The following is a 24,003-nucleotide window of genomic DNA, read 5'->3' as shown; positions in this document are numbered from 1 at the left end:
TTATTATACACAAACTGAAGTAGAGAGACTAGAGTGAATAATAACCAAGAGCTCTTATGGTAATTGAGTTGAATTGTTGAGGGTTTTGGTTTTAGTGGATGCAGTATCAGTGGAATAGAAAAGAATGAACGAGGGACATTTCAAAGGAAAATCCAACACAAATTGCTGTGTGACTTAAGCAGGGAGTCTGGGAGAATGAGATGATAGTAGTTTGTAATGGACAGGGATTAATAAGGAGGTTAGCCATAAAAATGGATGATCTGTTGAGAGAGACGGTATACATTGAGAACAGATGACTCGGGAGAAAAAAGAGGATCCACAAATGGAGACCAGGAGGAGTGGATGGAGAGGAAGGAAGAGAACCAGTTGAGTATAGGCTTAAGGAAACCAGCAGAGAGTTTTAGAAAAGAGCAATGGTTAGCTTGGCTGCTTCTAGTATGGCTATTCCTTGTGATATGTATTTGAAGATTCTGAAATGTTCCCTTCATGAAGGTTATAGAATGGTGATATTAATATCTTCTTCATAAGATTGTTGTGAGGATTAGTAACATACTGTATTAAAAGCACTTAACATACTTAGTGTATTTTGTCCAATAAAGTGAAGTGAAATAGAATGAGACAGTACAGTTAGGGATTAAGGAGGTATTAAGTTAGGCATTAAGGAGTTTGTGGTGGGAGAAAAGGTTTCTGGGCTTTTTTTTTTTTTAAATTTAAAGATTATTTATGTATTTATTTATTTGACAAAGAGAAATAATGAGGGAACACAAGCAGGGGGAGTGGGAGAGGGAGAAGCAGGCTTACCACCCAGCAGAGAGCCCAATGTGGGCCTAGATCCCAAGACTCTGGAATCATGATCTGAGCCAAAGGCAGACACTTAATGACCGAGCCACCCAGGTGCCCAGACTTCTGGGCTTCTATAGCAACTTTTTTTTAGAGGTATGTTCTTTTTAAATGTTACAATAAGTTAGAATTGTACTAAAAGCTTATATAGAGAGAACATTAACGAATTTTTATTGAAGTATTTTTAGTAGGAATTTTCTCATCTGAAAGTATGCAGAATCATAGCAAAACAATGGCAGTTCATGGGGCGCCCGGGTGGCTCAGTCCATTAAGCGTCTGCCTACAGCTCAGGTCATGATCCCGGGGTGCTGAGATGGAGCCCCATGTCTTCTTCCTCTATTCCTCCCCCGCTGCTTGTGATCTCTTTCTCTCATTCTCTCTCTCTCTTTCAGATAAAATCTAAAAAATAAACAAAACAACAAAAAAACCCAATGGCACTTCATCTGTTTATGCTACTTAACCATATCCTTCTACTGAATCTTCTGGAAGCATTTGTAATGCATGTGTCCCTTTGAAAGTCATTGTCCTTTAAAATAGTTTGAGTAAATTATTCTTTTTTTTTTTTTTTTTTTTTAAAGATTTTATTTATTTACCTGACAGAGAGATCACAAGCAGGCAGAGAGGCAGGCAGAGAGAGGAGGAAGCAGGCTCCCCGCTGAGCAGAGAGCCCGATGCGGGGCTCGATCCCAGGACTCTGAGATCACGACCTGAGCCGAAGGCAGCGGCTTAACCCACTGAGCCACCCAGGCGCCCCTTGAGTAAATTATTCTTTAACATTGAAGTGAAATAAGAATATATTTAAATTGGAAGCATAATTTAATATGTCAAATTGCATTAACACCAACTGAAAGCATCTTTTTTAAGCCAGTGGAACTTGATTTGGGATAGCCTGGAGAAATTCCAGTTGCCACAGGCTTCTGTCTCCAGGTAAACAAGTATGAGAATCATTAGCACAAGGGAAAGTGGGAGCTTTCTTGCATTCCTTTTTATTCTTATCTTTTAAAGTTTGCTCATCTTTTTGTTTAGGGAACTTTGGTGGATTAGCTGAGTAGAGTTTGGTACTAGTTCATCTTATACAAGATACTCATTTGTTCATATCTTATACCTCAGTCACTTTTTTCCTAAATATCTATTATAATGGAAAAAACAAGTTATTGTTGCCTTTCTCATGATCATTAGCAGTCTAAGAATAGAACTTTGGAATAAAGGATAAGGTAAAAAGTCAGGTGGCTAAGGAAGGAAGACACAAGGGGAGAGAAAAAGAAGTTGAGAGATGATTGGTGAAAAGAGCTACTTAAGTTTATCTTTCCTTATATCAGGCTTCAACTGGCAGTGAATTACAGTTTAAAATTGCTTTGTCACCAAAATATCCATCGATAGATAAATGGATAAAGAAAATGTGGTGTGTGTGTGTGTGTGTGTGTATATATATATGTATATATATACATATATATATATATCATAGAATATTATCCAGCCATAAAAAAGAAGGAAATCTTGCCATTTGTAATAATATTGTGGAGCTAGAGAGTATAATGCTAAGTGAAAAAAACTCAGAGAAAGACAAATACCGTATGATTTCCTTACATGTGGAATTTAAGAAACAAAATAAGCCAGCAAGGGAAAAAAAATACACAAGTCAAGAAACAGACTCTTCACTCTGGTGAACAAACTGATGTTTCCTAGAGGGAAAATTGCGGGGAGTTGGGGGGACGGGGAACAGGACGGGTGAAATAGGTGAAGGGGATTAAGGAGTACACTTGTAGTGATGAGCACTGGGTGATGTATGGAATTGTTGAATCACTGTATTGTATACCTGAAATTAATATTACACTATATGTTAACTGTACTGGAATTAAAATAAAATGAATTGCTTTGTCAGTAGCATATAATTGGTGATTTTTAGGTTATTTGCTGCCTGGGAGAGACAAATTCTGTGTTGTAAATTCAGAAATAATAATTGCTGAATTTATAGCCATACAACTGATGGTGGAATTTTTAGCATTAGGTAGGAGGGTAAGGGTGGGAAGGGCGACCATGTGGCATGTACCATACTAAGTATTTTAAGTATTCTTTAATTTTCATAGTCACCCTGTAGGTAGGTGTTCCTAAAGCACAGAAAGGTTAAGTAACGTTAGCTGAGTATCACACAGATAATGGGAGAGCAAGAATTTTATTTATTTATTTATTTATTCAGAGCAAGAATTTAAACTGGTCTTTCTTTCTTTCATTTTAAAGATTTTATTTATTTGACAGAGAGAGACACAGCAAGAGAGGAAACACAAGCAGGTAGAGTGAGAGAGGGAGTACAGGCTTCCCACTGAACAAGGAACCAGAGTTGGGGCTTGCTCCCAGAACCCTGGGATCATGACTTGAGCCTAAGGCAGACGCTTAATGACTAAGCCACACAGGCACCCCTGAACAGTGGTTTTCTGTCCTTTCATAGTTATTTTTTATTCATCCCTTTATTTTATAGTTCCATTCAGTCACTTATTGGCTTAAAGGAAAAAAAAAAGCTCTGTTGAGATATATTTCACATACTATATTATACAATTCACCCATTTAAAGGATATGATTCAGTGCCTTTCAGTATTTTGAGTTTTGCAACTGTCATCACAATTTAGAACATTTATATCACCCCTAAAGAAACCCCATTCCTGTTAGTCATCACCCTTTAGCATCCTCTACTCGCAGCCCTAGGCAACCATTAATCTCCTTTCTGTCTCTCTGGGTTTTTTCATTATGGACATTTTACATAGATGAAATCCTACAATATGTAGTTCTTTGTGACTGGCTTCTGTCCTTACCTTATGTTTTTAAGGTTCATTCATTGCTATCACTACTTCATTCCTTGTTATTGCTGAATAATATTCCATTGTTTGGGTATTCCGCATTTCATTTATCCATTCATCAGTTGATGAACATTTGGGTTCTACCTTTTGACTATTAAGATCTTAATACTGCTGTGAACATTTATGGGCTTTTTAAATTTTTGTGGTAAAATATACCTAACATAAAATTGACCATTTTAACCATTTTAAAGTGCATAGTTCTTTGGCTTTAAGTATATTCACACTGTTGTGCAAACCATCACCACCATTTATTTCCAGAACTTTTTCATCTTCCTCAAGTGAACTGTCCATTAAACACTAAGTTCCTATTTCATTCCTCCAGCCCCCCTGGCAACTGCCATTCTGTTTTCAGTCTCTGTGTATTTGACTACTCTAGGAACCTTACATAAATAGAATCATACAATATTTGTCACTTTTTAATTGGCTTATTTAACTTAATGTAATGTCTTCACAGATATACGTATGTTGTAACATGTAGTCAAAATTTCCTTCTTTTTTAAGGCTGGTAACATCCTGCTGATTGTGTATATGTACATTTTATTTACCCATACATCTGTTGGTGGACAATTGGTTGCTTCTGCTTTTTTGCTGTTGTGAATAATGGTGTTCTGAATATGGGTGTATAAATATCTACTCAAGACCCTGCCTTTTTTTTTTTTTTTGGCTAGATCATATGATAATTCTGTTTTGATTTTTGGGGGAAAGGCTAAACTGTTTTCCACGTGGCTGCACCATTTTACATTCCTACCAGCAGTACACAAGGGTTCTAATTTCCCTACTTACTTTGTCTAATTTCCCTTACTTACTTTGTCTGTTTTGATAATAGTTGTCCTAACGTGTATGAGGTGTTATCTCATTGTGGTTTTGATTTGCATTTCCTAAATATGATTAGTGATGTTGAACACCTTTTTTGTGCTTACTGGTCATCTGTGTATCTTGTTTGGAGAAATGTCTATTCAGGTCCTTTTGCCGATTTTTTAGTTGTTTTTTTATTGTTGAGTTGTAAGAGTTCTTTATATATTCTGGATATCAATCCCCTATCATATATATGACTTGCAAATATTATTTCCCATTCCACAGTAGTGTCTTTTGATGCAGAAAAGAGTTTAATTTTGAAGATGTCTAGTTTATCTGTTTTTTTCTTTTATTGCCTGTGCTTTTGTGGTCAGATCCAAGAAATTATTACCACATCCAATGTTCTCATGCTTTTGCCTTATTTTCTTCTGTTTTATGCTTGCAGCTTATTTCAGTCTTTGATGTATTTTAAGTTATTTTTGTATGTAGTGTAAGGTAAGGGTTCAACTTCATTGTATAATTTTTTTTTTTTAAAGATTTTATTTATTTATTTGACAGAGAGAGATCACAAGTAGATGGAGAGGCAGGCAGAGAGAGAGAGAGGGAAGCAGGCTTCTCGCTGAGCAGAGAGCCCGATGCGGGACTCGATCCCAGGACCCTGAGATCATGACCTGAGCCGAAGGCAGCAGCTTAACCCACTGAGCCACCCAGGGGCCCCATTGTATAAATTTTTATGTGAATATATGTTTTCATGTATCTTGGTTGTATAACTAGGAGTGGAATGCCTGGGCTCTGGGGTAACTTACATTTAAACTTTGAGGAACTGCTGAATTGTTTTCCAAAGTGGCTCTACCATTTTACATTCCAGCAGCAGTGTATGAGGGTTCCGGTTTCTCTATTGCTTTTGAAATCCAGACCACATTAGCTTCTGACTGGCTTATTTCAAAATTTCCTTGGCTGGACTCTTTGGTGATAATCTCACAACTCTGTCTTTCTTCCATCTTCTTTTACCAGTTCTTAATGCTGTTCATTGTATCATAAGAGATTCGAGATGGAAGGAACTATAATCATGGAAGTTAAGCCATTCATTTTTCAATTGATAAATAAAATTTGAGAAAGAGATTCGACCCATCTCTTCCTCAAATAGAGTGACATTGTCAATACTAGATACCATACTATGAATATAGCTTTCATTTTATTAAATCATCGTGTTCCCCATTTATGTGTCTAAAACTCTTTTCCTGTGGTTAACTAGGTCTCCTCCCCATCATCTACCCTACATTAGTCTAAAAGCAAGGAATTGTGTGCAGGTAATTTATTTGGCAGGTGATCCTAGGGAACAAGAATTGGGACCAGAATAAATGAAACAGGAAAAAAAGAAAAGCCAGTACAAGAATGTATTACTGAGTTACTCACTGCTGTGGCAACTAAGGCTCAGTCCTATTGGGAACTTCTGAGGATCTAGATGCTCCTCCAGTTGTCTACTTATGGATGGACAGGAGAAACTATTACTGCTCTCGTTCTCCATCACTTCACAGTTGTGCTAGTGGTGTATAGATTCTTTCGCCTTCCCTTTACCACTTTAGGACTCCACACAAGAGCCAGACAAGTGGGTTGGTTCCCCATGGTGTCTTACTTTGTGGCCTCAAAAAAAGCACAGGGCAGAAAGCAAATGAATCACAGTGAATTCTGTGGGGGGTGGGGTAGTTGAAACTTGACCAGAAGCATTAGCTTTAGCTTATGACAAGTGTGATGCTCAGAATAATGTCTCAAAGATCCTAATCCTCTAAACCTGTTAGTATGTTACCTTGCATCACAAAAGGGATTTTGTAGATAGTAAGATTTTCCTCGGTTATCTGAGTGGCCTTGTAATCACAAAGAACTTTATTTTATAAGAGGTAGGCAAGAATGTCAGTCCAAGAAAGAGATATGATAATGGAAGCAGAGGTCTTGATGTGGCAGGGGCCAAGGGATAGGAGCAGCCTCTAGAGGTTGGAGTGATAAAGAATGGATTTTCCCCTGGAGCTCCTGAAAGAATGCAGGCTTTGACTTTAGTTCTATAAAACCTGTTTTGAAATTCTTATCTCTAGAACTTTAAGATAACAGATTTGTGTTGTTCTAAGCCACTAAATATGTGTCAATTTGTTACCCAGCAGTAGGAAACTACTGTTAAAGCTAGCATCAAAGGACAGGTGGACAGCATAAGGATGGAATATAAGAGATTTCTGATAGAATCTACCTCTTGCTGTTGGCCTCGCCTTTGATTCTAGCTGTATTAGCTTCCTACTGCTGTTTAACAAATTACTACAAATCTACTTCTTACTCTGCTCAGATCTGCTTGGACCCCACATTAATCCATCATTGAGTCACTGCCGGCTCTTCAACAGAAATAAGGGTTAGTGGTGCAAGCTAGTGCTGCCTGCTGCTGCAACTGATTTGAAGCAGGAATAAATACTCATTTCCTTCTTTCACCACCCATTCTAGATTTCCCTTATGCTAGGCCAGCAGTGCATCTGCTTTAGGTTGCTTGTGACTTCTAGACTTTCATTTTTAAGGGATTTGAGCCCTTAGTTCCCTTGCCCTTTTTGGGCCATGGTTGCTGCAACTTCTGTTTGTTGTAGTTCCAAGCATGGAAACACCCTAAGTTCCAGACAGACTGCTCCCTACCCCAGGTGTGTACCACTCCTAATGATAATCAGAATGCATTAGCACTGCTAGTATAGTTTTTCCTTTCTTTGCCTGCTTGTCTATCAGCATGAGAAACCCAAGTGACCCAGGGTAGGACTAAAAAGCCATACCTTTTAGACTCAGAACTCTCAGTGTGTTCTCTGGTGGGAGCATTACCTTCAGGACCTCTAATACAGGAGAGGTTTTAAATCACTGGAATGGGAAACTCAGATTCCACAAGTGAGTTACTGATTGATGGTGAAAAGAGTCAGTTCAACTTCTATGCCTTGGTTTCTGGACTCATGCATTCTAGATATCAGGGATATGACACCATAGCCATTGTTTCAACCCATATTCTGCATCTTAGGAGACCAACAAGGTGACTGTTAGCTGAACTTTGAGTATAATTCCATCATTCTTTTAGTCTGACAGTTTACTAGTGATGTGATATTTGTCAGACCAGTGGTTGCCATGATCAGATACTTCACCATTAAATAGATGTTTTGGTTTGGGGCGATGTTGAGATGGATTTTGGTAAGCATTTTGAAGCTATTGGATGATGGTGCTGGGCAGAAGTACTATGAATATTGAGAGACACTTTGGACAAGGAGTGCAGTCCCATTTAAGTACGTGTAAATTCTGCTGCCTTTCAGAATGTAAGAGTTCCAATCCCATCATGCCACCTGCTCAGCTCTATGTCTGATAAGTTGCTATTGGTATTCTGCAATGATCCCAATCCTCCTAGAAATTAGTCAATTTTAATAAGACTTTTTTAAATTATATTTTTCAAAAGTAAGTTTTGTTTTGATAACAGAATCTGATGACCAGGAGTTTTAAATTTTAATATGGTCAGCTAATATTTCATTTATAAGGAATTCAAGAAAAGGTAAACTGTAGTGACAGAAAGCCTGTCAGTAGTTGCCAGTGGGGAGAGAATTGGCTGTAAAGGGGCACAAGGGAGCTTTTCAGGGTGATAAAAATGTTTTAGAGCTTGATTGTGGTATAGGTTACACAATTTTGCACATTTGCCAAAACTCATTGAACTGTACACTTAAAATCAATATAGATTATGTCTCACAACTTATTTTAAGGAAAGAAGAGGATTTAATGTACTCATTTGTTAACCTTTTCCATATTAGTTTGTGTTTTCCTTTATAGTTAATTTTTGATTTTTAGATTTGAGAAACTCTTCTTCTCTTCTTTGGGATTTTTTTTTTTCCTGATTTTCCCATCATATTAATTTCTGTTCTTTATTTCCCTTATTGTCTTGAAATGTACTCAGGATTTGTTTTAATCAGGTAAAAATAAGACACACAGAATGGAAATGACTGTCAGAAAGAAGAATGTTTTACTCACAGTTTCCTTTGGGGAAGCACCAAGGTTGGTGAGGAAGCAGAAGGAGCAAGGGAAAAGCATGTCCAGAGCTTTTAAAGTGGTTAAGTGGGAAGGCATTGAGGAGGCAAGATAGATAAGTCTGAGTAAGTTGAGGTTTGAAAAATTTATCATTTTGGGAGATACCGGTCGTCTTTAGTTTTCTAGTACATGGCCACAGGATGAGTTAGAGGGCATACTGGCTTGGTATGTGAGAATTTTTTGGAAGGAAATGTTGGTTGTGGGGGTATAGGCTTTGGATAGGTTAGGTGTGTATTAGAGATGTGCTCTCAGGCAAGTTGTTTTTCTGTCTCTAGAAATTCAGTACAGTCCCTCCTTGGGTCCAAAGGGCCCTGCCGTGATAGACCATCATAAATATTGAAAAAAATTTAAAACATGATTAATACACTTATGCTTTCTTTTGGTTAGCTTGGTTGCTTTTTTTCTACTTTCTTGATTTAAAATGTTAATTAAGGGGTGCCTGGGTGGCTCAGTTAAGGGTCCAACTCCTGATTTCAGCTCAGGTCATGATTCATCAAGAGATTCTCTCTTTCCCGCTTCCTCTGCTGGCCCCCCCCCCCCCACTTGCATACTCTCTCCATCTCAGATCTTTGAAATATGTGTTATTTAAGCATATTCATTTTTAATGTTTAGTTATAAATGCAACAAGGCTGTAATTTGAGCTGAACTCCTTGTTTTGATAGTGTAGTGCTTTTATTGTCACTCCTTTATAATTTCTATTGTGATTTTCTTTTTGTTTAGGAGTCTGTTTTTAAGTTTCTAAACATTTAAAAACGTTTTATTGGGGATTTCAACATTATATTGTGGGCAGAGAGTGCACACATAGGTATAAGTTCTTTGAAATTATTTTGTCTCTTTCTTTGTGACTCTTAATACATTATCAATTTCTGAAAATGTTTCAAGTGTGCTTGAAAATAATTATATCCTTATTTTTTTGTTGTTTGTTGGAAGGTTCTCTGTGTAATTGTCAGATTAAACTTAAATTTGCTGGTCAAGTATTTCTGTATCCTTATCGATGTTTGACTTCTTGATCTGTCAGTTTTCAATATAACTAAATTAGAGACTCATGTGGTATTTGAAGATTAATTTTTTTCTTGTAATTTTAGGGATTGTAATGAATCTGTAGATTGCTTTGGGTAGTATTGACGTCTTAACATCCTAACAATTTTAAATCTTCCATTCTGTGAATATGGGGTGTTTTTTCATTTAGTTATTATGTCTTTTCTTTTATTATTTTTTTTTAAATTGAGGTTTCTTTTTAGATTAGATAGGTTCACAGCAACATTGAGGGGAAGATAGAGATTTCCCACATTCTCTACCTCATACATGCATAGCATCTTCCATTATCAACATTCCCCATCAGAGTGGTGTGGTACGTTTGTTACAACTGATGAACCTACATTAACACATCATAATACCTGAAGTCCATAGTTTACATTATGGTTTACTCTTGGTATTGTGTACTTAGGTCTTCTTTAATTTGTTTCAGTAATGCTTTGTAGTTTTCATTGTACAAATCTTTCCCTTCCTAAGGTTATTCCTAAGTATTTTATTCTTTCTGTTGCTCTTGTAAATGGTCAAGTAGTTTAATTTCCTTTTCAGAGTGTTCATGAACAGTCTTCACTGACATTGTTAGTGTTAGAAATGCAGCTGATTTTTGTGTGAGTTTTATATCCTGCTGCTTTTGCTGAATTTACACCAGCTTAAATTAGATAACAGAAAAACTTTGCTCCTCTACAGCTCCAGTCTCACCCTCTTTCAGTTATTGATGTCACAGAAATACATCTTTAAACATTTGTGTGTCCAAACATATAGACTAGTAATTGTGTGTTTTTTTTTTAAAGACTTTATTTGTTTACTGATTTGAGAGAGAGTGTGTGCATGTGCAAGTGGGACGGGGGTGAGCAGAGGGAGAGGGACAAGTAGACTCTGTGCCGAGTGTGAAGCCTGTTGCAGGGCTTGATCTCAGAGCCCTGAGATCATGACCTGAGCCAAAATTAAGAGTCAGATGCTCAACCACCTGAGCCATCAACGCTACACAGGCCACCCAATAATTGCTATTTTTAATGCATTAGTCTCTTACATTGTGTAGAAAGCAAAATGTAGAGTTACAATAATAGTCATTTTAGACTAATAAGTGTTTTTGAAAGTTGTTTATTAGTGTCTTAAGTCATATAGAAAACAAAAAAACAGTTACAAACTGAATTTTTGGTAATTCCATCTTTTATGCTCATGTGTTTACCTTTATTGAGATCTTTACTTCTTAATATGATTTTGAATTATTGTTTAGTATCCTTTCATTTCAACTCAGGAAGTCCTTCCTTTACATTTTTTGCAGGGCAGGTCTGATAGTAACAAACTTCCTCTGCTTGTCTGGGAATGTCTTAATTTCTTCCCTCACTTTTGAAGTCCAGTTTTATTGAAAATTGGGTTTTAGTTGACTGTTTTCTTCTTCCAGTATTTTGAATATGTCAACCTACAGGTGACCCTTGAACAACATAGTTTTGAATTATGTGGGTCAGCTTATATGCAGATATTTTATAGTACAGTACTGTAAATGTATTTCTTTTCCTTATTTTATTTATTTATTTATTTAAGAAAGAGAGAGTGGGGGAAGAGCAGAGGAAGAGGGAGAGAGAGAATCATAAGCTGGGTACGGAGCCTGACACAAGAGTTCCAACTCACAAGCCTGAGATCATAACCTAAGACTAAATCAAGAGTCGGATGTTTAATAGACTCAGGCCCCCAGGTGCCCTGCCCTCCCTTACGATTTTTTAAAGTAACATTTTCTTTCATCTAGTTTAGTTTATTTTAAGAATATGGTATGTAATATATAAACTATGTATTAATCAACTGTTTATGTTATTGATAGGCTTCTGATCAGGAGTAGACTATTAGTTGTTAAGTTTTGGGGGTGTCAGAAGTTGTACATGGGCTTTTGACTGTCTAGGGGTCAGGGCCCCAATCCCTGAGTTGTTCAAGGGTCCGCTGGACTGTCTTCTGTCCTCCAATTTCTTTTCTTTCTTTCTTTCTTTCTTTTTTTTTTTTTTTAAGATTTTATTTACTTATTTGACAGAGAGAGAGACACAGCGAGAGGGAACACAAGCAGGGAGAGTGGGAGAGGGAGAAGCAGGCTTTCCACTCGATCCCAGGACCCTGAGATCATGACCTGAGCTGAAGGCAGATGCTTAACGACTGACCCATCCAGGTGCCCCATCCTCCAATTTCTAATGAGAAATTTCTCGGTGATCTTATTGAGGATCCCTTGTGTATAATGATTCACTTCGCTCTTGTTGCTTTCAGGATTCTCTTTGTCTTTCTGTGTTTTCATTTATAGTTTATCTCAGTATAGATTTCTGAGTTTATCCTGCTTAGAGTTTGTTGAGCTTCTTTGATGTTTATTTTATTTTTTTTAATTTTATTTTTAAAATAAAGCTCAAGCTCACAGCCTGAGATCTAGAGTCCCATGCTCCACTGACCTTGCCAACCAGGTGCCCCTAGCTTCTTGGATGTTTAAATGCATGTACTTCATCAGATTTGGGAAATTTTTAGCCATGTTTCTTCAAATAATCTCTTTGGCCCTTTAGTCTCCCTCTTTTCCTTCTCATACTCCTACAAGGCATCTGTTGGTTCTTTTCTTGGTATCCCACAGATCCTATTCTGTTTACTTTTCTTAAGTCATTTTCTTTGTGTTCTTCAGGCTTGATAATTTCAGTTGCCCTGTCTCCATGCTCTGATTCCTTCTTTCACCTGTTCAAATCTGCCTTTAAATCCCTCTGGTGAATTTTTCATTTTTGTTGTTGTACCTTTCAGGTGGAGAATTTCTTAGGTTTTCTATTTCTGCAGATATTACTATTCTGTTCATAACATCGTTTTCTTTACTTTTTCCACATCTTTCTTTGGTTATTTGACTATCTTTAAGATGTTTGTTTTAAAGTCTTTGTTTAGTGGGTTTGTTAGCTCTTCTTTCTCCAGGATGATTACTGTTGGTTTTTCCCTTTGATTGGGCCACACAGTCCTGTTTCTTTGTAACCCGTGTGTGTGTGTGTGTGTGTGTGTCTGTGTGTGTGTGTGTGTGTGTGTGTCTTTGTTTCTGTCTTTGGTTGTTGAAAACTGCATACTTGAATCTAATAATAAGGTAAATCTGAAAATCAGATTGTCCCTCTGCCCCAGGTTTTGCTGGGTTTTTGTTTTTATTGTCAAAGACTGTCTCTTTGCCAGGAATCACTTTGAGGTATAAGCTTTCCTCAGCTCTTCACTGAGCTTGTGCCGTTTTCTGGATATGTATTGTGGTGATTTTCTTAATCCCCTTATTACTAGTCCTTTATTGTCTAGCTCCTGAAAGGAGAAAGTTAAAAAAGACACCAGCTCTTTAGATTTCCCTCAGCCTGAGGGAGAGGGGCTTACATAATGTGTGTGTGTGTGTGTGTGTGTGTGTGTGTATACACACACATCAGTGACTGCCTCTTTGTCAGCACCTCACTGATCAGATGCATCATGCAGCTGTCAGCACATAGATCCCTGATATTTTCATGACAGGATTCTTAACTGCTCACCTTAACTCCTGCAAGCCACTCTTCAAACTAATGTACAACTACCTGGCATGTGCCTGGGGAGTGGAAGATGTGTAGCCCTTGCTGAGTTAAGAGCTGAAATTAACCAAAATTTATGGTCAAAGACTTCTTTGGAAGTTTCAAGCCTTGGAATAGACTCCAGAGTTCTGAAATAGTTCAATCAGACAGATTCTGCTAGTACAGTTGTTGTCTAGGTGAAGAGACAGATTCTTAGTGCTTCCTACTCCACCATTTCCCAGAATCTCATAACTTTACGAAAGAAAATTTCATTATAGTTTTGAAGACTTCTTAATCTTTTTCCCATTGTTTTCCAGATTAAACCTCAAAGCAAATACATTTGAGACCTTTTACTTAGTTTTCAAGTTTAGATAGCAAACACTTGAAGGAGGGATTCTTGTTTCTGATCCTTTTTTTTTTTTTTCCTCCCTAAGAAGAAAACTAAATGCTTCCCACTGGAAGACTGGAAGAGTGTGAGACTGGAGATGGAGAGACCCCTTAAGAGGCAATTGCTTTCGTTACTACTACTAAGGCAGTGGTAGTGAGAATGGAGATGCATGGATCCATTTGAGTCCTATGAAGGAGGTGAAAAGGCCATGAATTGAAATGAGGGGATTGACTGAGTAGACGTTCATTAATCCAGATAACTGTATTAATTAATGGTGATACTGTTTACTAAATTATAGAATACAGAAGCAAAAACTCCTAAGGGAAATGTAGTTAAGTGTGAGGTGCCTGTGAGATAGATAAGTACAGTACTTCAGAAAGCATTTTCATACCTAGGAATTTTAAGTAATAGTGTACTGGTTCCTGGTAACTCCCATAGGTCCTATTGCATGCATAAGCCAAAAGGTAACAGGAAGTCAATAACATGGAGGTAAGAGGGGGAAATAGATTTAAGCACAGCAGTTAATGTGAAAAATAACTCAAATGTTATGATTAATTGCATATTAAATATGTCTGAGAGTTCAGGTTACCACAAGTTTAGCGTATATATGTTAGGAGAATATGGTTGCTGAGTGATGATATAATCTCAGCCTTATTTACACTGTACGGCATGGGGAAATGATAGTTCCACTGTCCCCTATGCTTTGTGTTTTCTTTTGGAAATATGTACAACTTGGAGCAACACTTTTAAGAGATACAGTAATTAGAGTCTACTAAAGAGTAACAATTGGAACAGCAAAGGATTAAGATGATGAAAAAATTAGAAAACACAGTACAAATCCGGCTTTATTTAGTCCAAATAATTTGAGGAGATAGTTTTGATATTGATTGTAGTTTTGATGTAACTCAAGAGACTTTCTTGATATAATCTGATTCAGTTCTCTCATTTTACAAATAAGAAAATAGAGTTTTAGTTAATATGACATTCCCTGACTCAGAGTTAATACCAAGGCAGTTTAATGGCAATCCCAGTTTGTTAAGCATATTTTATATTTAGGAACAGTGAAGCAGGGCTGGGACTAGAGTGAGACAAGCAAGTTGCCTAGGGTACAAAATTGAAGGAGGTTGTCACTCTTAGATGCAGACCCTGCACTTGCAAGATCTTTATCAGAGTAATATTTGAAGATGGTTTAAAATGTCAAAGAGTTACAGGAGATACCTCCTAGCCCTGCAAATTAAGGATAGCTTGAGGAAGCTAGATGGAGTGATGATGGTAGAAGAGAATTATCCCTTAAGACCTAGCCCTCGGTGTATGGTAATCTAGCAGTTGGCAAGTACCTGTGAAGCATTACTTCACTTTTTGTGAGAACAGTGTGGGGTGCTCTATCTTTAGGTCAGGATTGGTTCCTGTACTCCTTTTTTTTTTCCCCCTTCAGTCAGATCTCAGAGGCTTTAGTTTCCTCTGTGCCTTTTTTTTTTTTAAAGATTTTATTTATTTATTTATTTGACAGAGAGAGAGAGAGATCACAAGTAGGCAGAGAGGCAGGCAGAGAGAAAGGGGGGGAAGCAGGCTCCCTGCTAAGGGGAGAGCCCGATATGGGCCTTGATCCCAGAACTCTGGGATCATGACCTCAGCTGAAGGTAGAGGCCCAAGCCACTGAGCCACCCAGGCACCCTCCTCTGTGCTTTTAAAGCTGGGATTTTTTTTTTTTTTTTAAGATTTTATTTATTTATTTGACAGAGATCACAAGTAGGCAGAGAAGCAGGCAGAGAGAGATAGGAGGAAGCAGACTCTCTGCTGAGCAGAGAGCTGGATGCGGGGCTCGATCCCAGGACCCTGGGATCATGACCTGAGCCGAAGGCAGAGGCTTTAACCCACTGAGCCACCCAGGCGCCCCAAAGCTGTTTTCATCCACAGCCCCTTGAGGGTTCTCTCAGCTTGGCTGGTGAGTTAGACAGTCTAGACATACCTCTCATTCCTTCTCCTTTACAACTCACACAGCCAAATAATGGAAACAAATTGGAGGTTAATAGTAACAAAGAGGTAAGAGATTAACCCAAATCTGCTTTTACTGTCATGGCCTTTTTCTCTAGTTTCTGACTTCCATTTCGTTTTTTAGAGTGCATTTACCTAGTTGAGCTGCATTCCCCTTAAGTAAGGGACATGTTTATTTATGAGGGTATTTACCCCCAGCACTTAGGGGTTAGAGGCTGTCTAGGCTGAATAAAACCCTCCATGTGTCAGGAGGATAATTTGTATTTCTCAGAACTTCAATGGATGACACATGGAGTATATAAGCTGTCCTCCGAATATTAGTGGTTTCCTTATTTGGCATTACCCTGTGTAAGGAGAATAAAACCAGAAAGTCCAGACTTTGTCTTAGAACTAATGGGTATAAAGTTGTGCTGCCTCTCTGGACCTGTCCTTTTTATACCTGGTGCCTCCTTAGGACCATTATATCATTTGTTCTTTAGGCCTTTGGAGTTCAAGACAGGGCATTTGTTTTTATATTACAATTTAAAATAGGTGGATTCTGGGAACTAAGAGTTTATAAAGTAAAAAGATGGGTGGTTTTATTGGCTCAATCAGAGGTAGCTAAACATATATAAAAAGTAGCAGTATATTGGATCTAGTTTACAGATGCAGTTGGCATAGTTTGTGATGCTGATGGGAGCAGAATAAGTTTAAGATAAGTCAGCATTACAGATGAAGTTGTATTAACAAGAAATAGAACTTTTCCCACTAGCCTGTAAGCTCTATCAGGACAGATAAAGCTTTGTAAGGTGGTTAGCTCATACTCTGCCTCGTACACAGTAGGGCCCAAAGAAAAATAATAAACAAGTTGAAAGCTTGGTAAAATCAGTTATTTCGTTGTTTATAAGCTCCACATAGTGTTCAGTGTTAGGTTAAATTAAACCCGTTCCAGAGTTTAAACTACACACACACAGTTGTTAAATTTGGGAATATCTGTACTTGCTAGTATTTGGGTTTCCTTAATCTCCATCTTTTTTTTTTTTATCCTTGTTTTCACATTTTTCTTATATCTGAAGTCGTTCTTTTAGAGTTTTCTTTTTTCTTTTAAATTTGATACTCTAAGGGTGTCTGGCTGACTCAGTTGGAAGAGCATGCAACTCTTGATCTCAGGATTGTGAGTTGGAGCACCATGTTGGGTATAGAGATTACTTAAATAAACTTCAAAAAAAATAAATTTGATATTCAGTCTATTCAGGTGCCTGTTATCATATATTGACCCTGTTTGTTTGTTTTGATAGAAAAGTAATTTTAGTTTATGAAATGAAATATCCCAAGATAGGTTCTGGGTTGAGGAATAATTAGATTTGGAGGTTGAAAAAATGCACTCTCATCTCTGTGGCCCTCTCACCTTCATTGTCAGGTTCTATATGGTGCCATTTACTCAGCTCTCAGGTTTAAGTCTGTTGGGAAAAGAGTAAGTACCTTCCCAGTAACCCCTGTATGCATCCCAGGAGTCTTTCTAAATGAACAACTTGAGTTTTCATTCAGCCCATTCGTCACTAGTCACAGGAATTAAGGGAATTTAACATTATAATTGGCCGTGTGTGAATTGCATATACTACCCCTGAATTCTTGGAACTCCACCTAAAGAATGTCAAAATAGAATTAGGGTTGGGGATGGAAGGGATAGTTTCTGAAAAGGAAGTTGAGGTACTGTTACGAAAAGAAGAGAAAATGGATACTGGTATAGCTTAAAAGTCAGCTAGCTATTTAACATTTTGATTGACTTAGTTTTGATTTTTAAGGGATCAGTGAGGTTTTCCAAATTAATTTTTTGAATTATCAAAGTAATACTTGAATGTCGATTAAAGTTTCAAATAGTGCTAAAAGGCCTAATAACAAAAAGCAGCAGTTCTTTGCTTTCCTTTTTCTACCCCCTTGCCTCAAGAAGTAATCACTAAACTTTTTGAGCTGTATCAGCAGCAACAGCTTAAAAAGTTGAAAGTGATTACTTCTTGAGACAAGCAGGAGGGAAAAGGGGGAGGAGAACAATGGACTGTTACTTTTGTTATAGGCCTTATAGCACTATTTGATATTTTAAACTATGTTCATGTATTACTTTAATAAATATATAATAAATATAAATATATAATAAATACAATTGTTAGTCTTATCTCCTGATTCATTAATTTTAGACATCTACTGATTTTCTGTTAAGATGAAGTGGTGTGTGTGTGTGTGTAATAAGTAAGCTCTACACCCAACGTGGGCTTGAACTCACAACCCCGGGATGAGAGTCAAATGCTCTGCCTACTGAGCCAGACAGGTGCCTGCATTTATTTTCTTAATCTATCTTTCTTAGCCCCATTGTCTTGATAATGTATATTCATATTCAGCATTTTTATCATTATGACTATATAAACATATAGTTTATAGCTGGCCCACCTCCTACTATTAACTTGTCTTTCTCGTGAATTTATTTTTTCTGAAATTTACAAGAAATTTGTATGGTTCACGTTTAAAATTTTTTTCATTGTTTTTGAATTTATAGCTAAGTCTTTCCACACTCTCCAGCATTTCTATAAAATTTGTATTTGTGTATAATTTTTCACATAGTCCTGTCAGATTAACTGTACCAGGTTTGGATTTTTTTTTTTTTTTTTTTTTTTTTTTTTGGAATCTTACTCCAAGTTGGACTATTTATTCTAAACTGCTTCAGATCTTAATTTACTTTTGCTAGCATTCTGGAAATTCCTTTTGCTTTTCTTCATTGGTTTTCCTGCTTCTTAGATCCTTTGTCTTCTTTTTTCTTGTTTTACTCTTTTGTTTTGCTGGAACATATCCTCTGGTTTTTTCTTAAGTCAAATGAATTGGAATTAAATTTTTTGAGAATGCCTGTCCAAAAATGACTATTCTTCTCTTACACTTTATTTTAATTGGTAGCTTGGCTATATTTGGGGGTTATCATTTAAAGTGTATAGAGTTTCAGTTTTGCAAGATGAAAATTGTTCATGAGATGGATAGTGGTTGTGGTTGGACAGTATTGTGAATGTACTTAATGCCGCTGAACTCGACACTAAAAATGGTTCAGATGGTAAATTTTATTTGTATTCTATTAGTTAGATAGGGCTGCCATAACAAAGTATCATGGACTGGGTGGCTTAACAGAAATTTATTGTCTCAAAATTGTGGTTGCTGGAGTCTAAGGTCAAGTTGTCATCAAGGTTGGTTTCTTCTGAGGGCCTCTATCTTTGACATAATATAGATGGTTGTCTTCTCCCAGGGTCTTCATATGGTCTTCCCACTGAGTGTGTCTGTGTTCTAATCAGCTTTTCTTACAAAGACACTAATCGTACTGGATTAGAGCCTATCCTGATGACTTCATTTTATTTAGTTACCTCCTTAAAGACAGAGTCACATTCTGAGGTACTAGAGGATAGATGTCAGCATCTGAATTTTGTAGGGGAAAAAATTCAGACCATAATATCTACCACAGTTGTAAAAATAATACATTAAAAACGTACTACAGAGGCACCTGGGTGGCCCAGTTGGTTAAGCGTCTGCCTTCAGCTCAAGTCATGATCCCAGTGTCCTGGGATTGAGTCCTGCATTGGGCTCCCTGCTCAGCAGGGAGTCTGCTTCTCCCTCTTTCTCTGCTACTCTGCCTGCTCATTCAGTTTGCTTTCAGTCTCAAATAAATAAAATCTTTAAGAAAAAAAATGAGTACAGTCAATCATCCACCCATTTATGTTTAGGTGACTAGTAGTACAATAAGGGTTAAATCAGTTAATGGTTTACAGTTGTGGTATTAATTATGACATTAAATTCTTTATTTTGTTATTTTTTCATAATTGGTTTATACCATAATTGCTCATCATTTAGCAATTTTAGCAAGAGTATTATATTCCTTTTACGTTAGTAGTAACATATGGCTGCTTCTTTAGATTATATAAAATGTAATATTCTTCAGATTATAGAATGGTGATATGTTCCTTTTTTTAAAAGATTTTATTTATTTGACTGACAGAGATCACAAGTAGGCAGAGAGGCAAGCAGAGAGAGAAGGGGAAGCAGGCTCCCTGCTGAGCAGAGATCCGGATGCCGGGCTCAATTCCAGGGCCCTGAGATCATGACCCGAGGGGAAGGCAGAGTTTTAACCCACTGAGCCACCCAGGTGTCCCTTGATTTTTTTTTTTTTTTAAGAGATTTTATTTATTTATTTGACACAGAGAGAGATCACAAGTAGGCAGAGAGGCAGGCAGAGAGAGAGGGGCGGGGGGAAAGCAGGCTTCTCACAGAGCAGAGAGCCTGATGCGGGGCTCTATCCCAGGACCCTGGGATCATGACCTGAGTCGAGGGCAGAGGCTTAACCCACTGAGCCACCCAGGCGCTCTGCAAAAAAGGCTTGACTTCTTAAGGAGTCTTTATTTCAAACTAGTCTGTAATTTTTTATTTTCCCCACGATGGGATTCTTAACCAATTTTTTTCATTCTCAGAGTGTTTAACAATTAAAATTACTTGATAGGATACTAAGGTTTAAAACATTGAATAGAATAAAATCTTATGAATTGCCTTGTCTTTTTTGAGTTACTAACAGCACATAGAAGTTAGTTATTTGGGGACTTTTTCCCCCCTTCATTGTTTACCGAAAGATCTGTAACCCAACCAAACTTCCGGAGTTAGTCACTTGGGTATTGTCACTCTGCTGATTTTTATCAGAAACAGGAAATTGTCAGGTTATGTGTTAAACAATAAAAGAATCTAAAATTGCATTTGTGTTACCATGAGAGATTTCTCTTTGGAATTTTTTTCTATCACTAGCTGGTTCCTTACTTTTCCAGTGTAACAACTGGCTTGCCCAAAATGGTCATATTTATTATGGCCTATACATACAGCAAACTATATCTTTCCTCATAGTTTACATATCATACACAATATGATTTGGTACAGTGATATGACAAAATTAGTGTCATTTAATATATAGATATGCTGAATGGATTTGTAAAAGTAGGTTGGGGAAGAATATGTTTTTAGGTGTTTGACCTGATATTATTTCTATATTTAGATTAGCAATTCTCTAGAGATTCTTAAAGTACCTTTTAAGGAGTCTACAAGACTAGACTATATTCATTATACTGAGATATTCATTTCCATTTTCACACTAGAATTTCCAGAGGCTGTATGAATGCACTGGTGTTTTATAATAAGATGTCAACATTTGAAGATCTGCAAAACTTAGTGAATATATATCGCATGATGATACAGAATCATGTGTGAGTATAAACAGGTTCATTTAAAGTATAAGACTGAGCAGTGAATATTTTCTGCTATGTATTTTAGTTTATATTCAGTAAGCTTGACACTTCTTGGAGTGTGATTGAGATTTGACACAGTTATGTAATCACTACCACAATCTAAATTCAGAACAGTTCTTCACCCCTCATGCTTTGGAGTCCAGAATGTCATACATAGCCTTTTGAATCAGGTTCAGTGAGATCATATATGGTTAATGTGTGTTAAACTTTATAAGAAGCTGCTAAACTGTTACTCTTAGTAACTATATAAAACAGTAGCCATATTGTTTTGCATCTCCACAAGCAGTGTTAGAGTTCCCCATTGCTTTGCATCCTCACTGGTACCTGGTACTGTTTGTGTTTCCTCTCTCTCCCCCTTACCTCTTTCCCCTCCCTCCCTTCCCCACTTTTTTACTACCTCTCTTATCTTTTGAAGCCATTTAATTCACTGTGTTATCATTTTGTGGTTTTAATTTGCATTTCTGTAATGACTAATGATGTTGAAGTTCCTCACATATGCTTGTATATCATCCTTGTGCAGTATCCCCTTTCCAAAAGTTCATATTATGCCACTTAAGACCTATGTTAGTATGGTAATGGCCTTTTTTATGGAGGGGGGCAGGGGGAGTGAAAATCCTCTTCAGATTTCTTTTGTTTGGTGAAAATAGGTACTAATGTAGGTCTTTAAAAAGCAAAGTGGTGTAACTTGAATTTTCAGAAAGCAGGGGATACATTTCACTTCATCTTATTTTGGCTTCTGAAAGGTTCATAGGAATGCTCTACTTGGAGATAGTGGGATAAACCTCTGTCGTCTTCGGTGAAGTATCTGTTCAAGTGTTTGACCATTTAAAAATGTTAAATATTTAAATATTTTTGTTCCATGGCTTTTCTGGGCACAGCCTGAGGCAGTGATCTCTAGGGTGGAATAATACACCAGTGGCTCTATTGGCCTGCCCTCCATGGAAGCTTTGCAGTGGGAGTAATCCAGGCTGTGGAAAGCCACGTGATGACCTCCTCTTCTGAAATGGGGGAAACGGGCTTAATGATCTCTGAGTCACCTTTTGGGTCCCTCTTCCCTTGTCTTGAAGAATATCTCGTGTTTGCAGTGGAATAGCTCTTTGGTTGCATCCTATACAGTCAAGAAAACTTAACAATCTTTCTTAATTCCTTCTTGTCTCCTTCCAGTTCAGATTGGCTGCTTCTTGCTGGGGTGGCTGATTAAATCTGATATTCACCCGTACTCTTTTCTATGAAAGGATCCATTGTCTCTTTTTTTTTTTTTTTTTTAAAGATTTTATTTATTTATTTGACAGAGAGAAATCACAAGTAGGCAGAGAGGCAGGCAGAGAGAGAGGAGGAAGCAGGCTCCCTGCTGAGCAGAAAGCCCGATGTGGGGCTCGAACCCAGGACCTGGGATCATGACCTGAGCCGAAGGCAGCGGCTTAACCCACTGAGCCACCCAGGCGCCCCGGATCCATTGTCTCTTATTACACTCCCGGTGTTTGGTTCTGAATGTGTTTCTCATTTCTTTGCACTACAGCAGACTGAAATTTTCCTACCTTTTAAATTAACTTCTTTTTGATTAACATTTCCATCTTTAAGGTATTTTTTCCATGTTTACTATAAGCATTCAAGAGAAGCCAAGCCACAGTTTCAACACTTTGCTTAGAAATGGCCTCAGATACCCAATTTCATCCTCACAAGTTCTGCGGTTCCACAGAACAGTAGGACATGACTATGGTTCAGCCAAGTGCCTTGCCATCTTTTAAAAAGGATCACCTTTCCAGTAGCATGTACCTCATTTCTGTCTGAGACGTTATCAGATTGGCTTTTATTATTATTAAAAAGCAAGGTTCAGCTGAGCAAATTTAAAGATCTTATTGGCTTTATTTGATGAGTCATGAATTGGACAGTATCTCATTTAGCAGATAGAAAGGGGTTCCAGAGAGCTATACAAAATTAAAGGCTTTTGTAGGAAAAGGAAGTTTCTAGCAAAGAGTGGATTGTTTCAGATAACGTCACCTTCTTACGGAGAGTGGAAGAGTCTGTTGAGTGGATTACTTTAATTGGTGCTGACCAGGTAATTCCAGATTGACTGGTTAAAGGTTACATTTCTGGGAGAGACTGAAACTGCAGTTAGGTTAGGTATTGAGTCTTACTCTTTGTTGATGTGGTACTTAGCATGAGCAACTGCAGTTTGGGCCTATAGTCTCTTTTTTAACGTCTGTATTTCAGCCAACATTATTTTGTTCATGACCACTTAGGTATTCTCTTAAAAGGGTTGAGTCTTGGCGCGCCTGGGTGTGGCTCAGTTAGTTAAGCATCTGACTGCAGCTCAGGTCAGGGTCCTGGAATAGAGCCAGGCTCCATGCTCAGGTGTGTGCGTGCACTCACTCTCTCTCAAATAAAGTCTTAAAAGGGGTGCCTGGGTGGCTCAGTGGGTTAAGCCGCTGCCTTCGGCTCAGGTCATGATCTCAGGGTCCTGGGATCGAGTCCCACATCGGGCTCTCTGCTCAGCAAGAAGCCTGCTTCCCTCTCTCTCTCTCTGCCTGCCTCTCCGTCTACTTGTGATCTCTCTCTGTCAAATAAATAAATAAAATCTTTAAAAAAAAAATAAAGTCTTAAAAAAAATTTAAAAAGAGGATTGAGGCTTTCCTTACAGCTCTCCACTTCTGACCCTTCAGAATAATTTCCCCTTAACATCTATCTATTCATGGCACTGTAGAATTTTTCTAGCATGTACCTCCAGGTTCTGCTCATTATCCAGTTGAAAGTCACTCCCACACTTTTTAGGTATCCCTTAGCAACCACAGCCTCAATTCTTGGTACCAGTTTTTTTGTCTTAATATATTTGGGCTGCTATTGTAAGGGCCTGTTTAGCTAGAGCAGCCCCACCTCAGTTGAACAGCCATTTTGTTATTTATGCAGTAAAACTTAAATTGACCCTGCCCCCCCCCCCCCCCCCCGAACTTATTTAAAAGCAAGTCCGTGAAACCAGTCCCAGGAACAGAGCCCAGATACACGGGTGGGTCGGGTGGGTCAGGTCGGGTAGCGATAACTGCCCAAATGCAGGAATGCAGGGATGAGTCGGGTCAGGTGGAGACATTAATCAGTAAAGCGCACGTACTGTCTCCCTAGCTACCAAGAAGTGTGGGCCCCGCCTTTTGTGGGGGCCAGTTCTCACCAAGCTGATAGGCTAGTGCAAATGTCTGCTATGGGGTGAATTGTAG

At 37.9% G+C, this 24,003-nt stretch overlaps 1 protein-coding gene across 3 annotated transcripts in view; it reads left to right on the top strand.

Moving 5' to 3' along the window:
• NCK1 (NCK adaptor protein 1) overlaps window positions 1-24,003 on the top strand; it is a 93,156-nt gene that overhangs the window by 15,780 nt on the left and 53,373 nt on the right. Inside the window, exon 2 of one of the 3 annotated variants that reach the window (XM_047736206.1) lies at window positions 20,645-20,752. The exons of the other annotated variants lie outside the window; for them this stretch is intronic. The gene's annotated coding sequence lies outside the window, so the exon portion shown is untranslated. The remainder of the gene's footprint in view (window positions 1-20,644; window positions 20,753-24,003) is intronic. 3 annotated transcript variants of the gene reach the window in all.

Source organism: Lutra lutra, chromosome 1 (assembly GCF_902655055.1).
Source record: "Lutra lutra chromosome 1, mLutLut1.2, whole genome shotgun sequence".
Lineage (NCBI taxonomy): Eukaryota > Metazoa > Chordata > Mammalia > Carnivora > Mustelidae > Lutra > Lutra lutra.
Note: the sequence above shows the minus strand (reverse complement) of the source record. Positions and strands in the feature narration are given on the sequence as shown.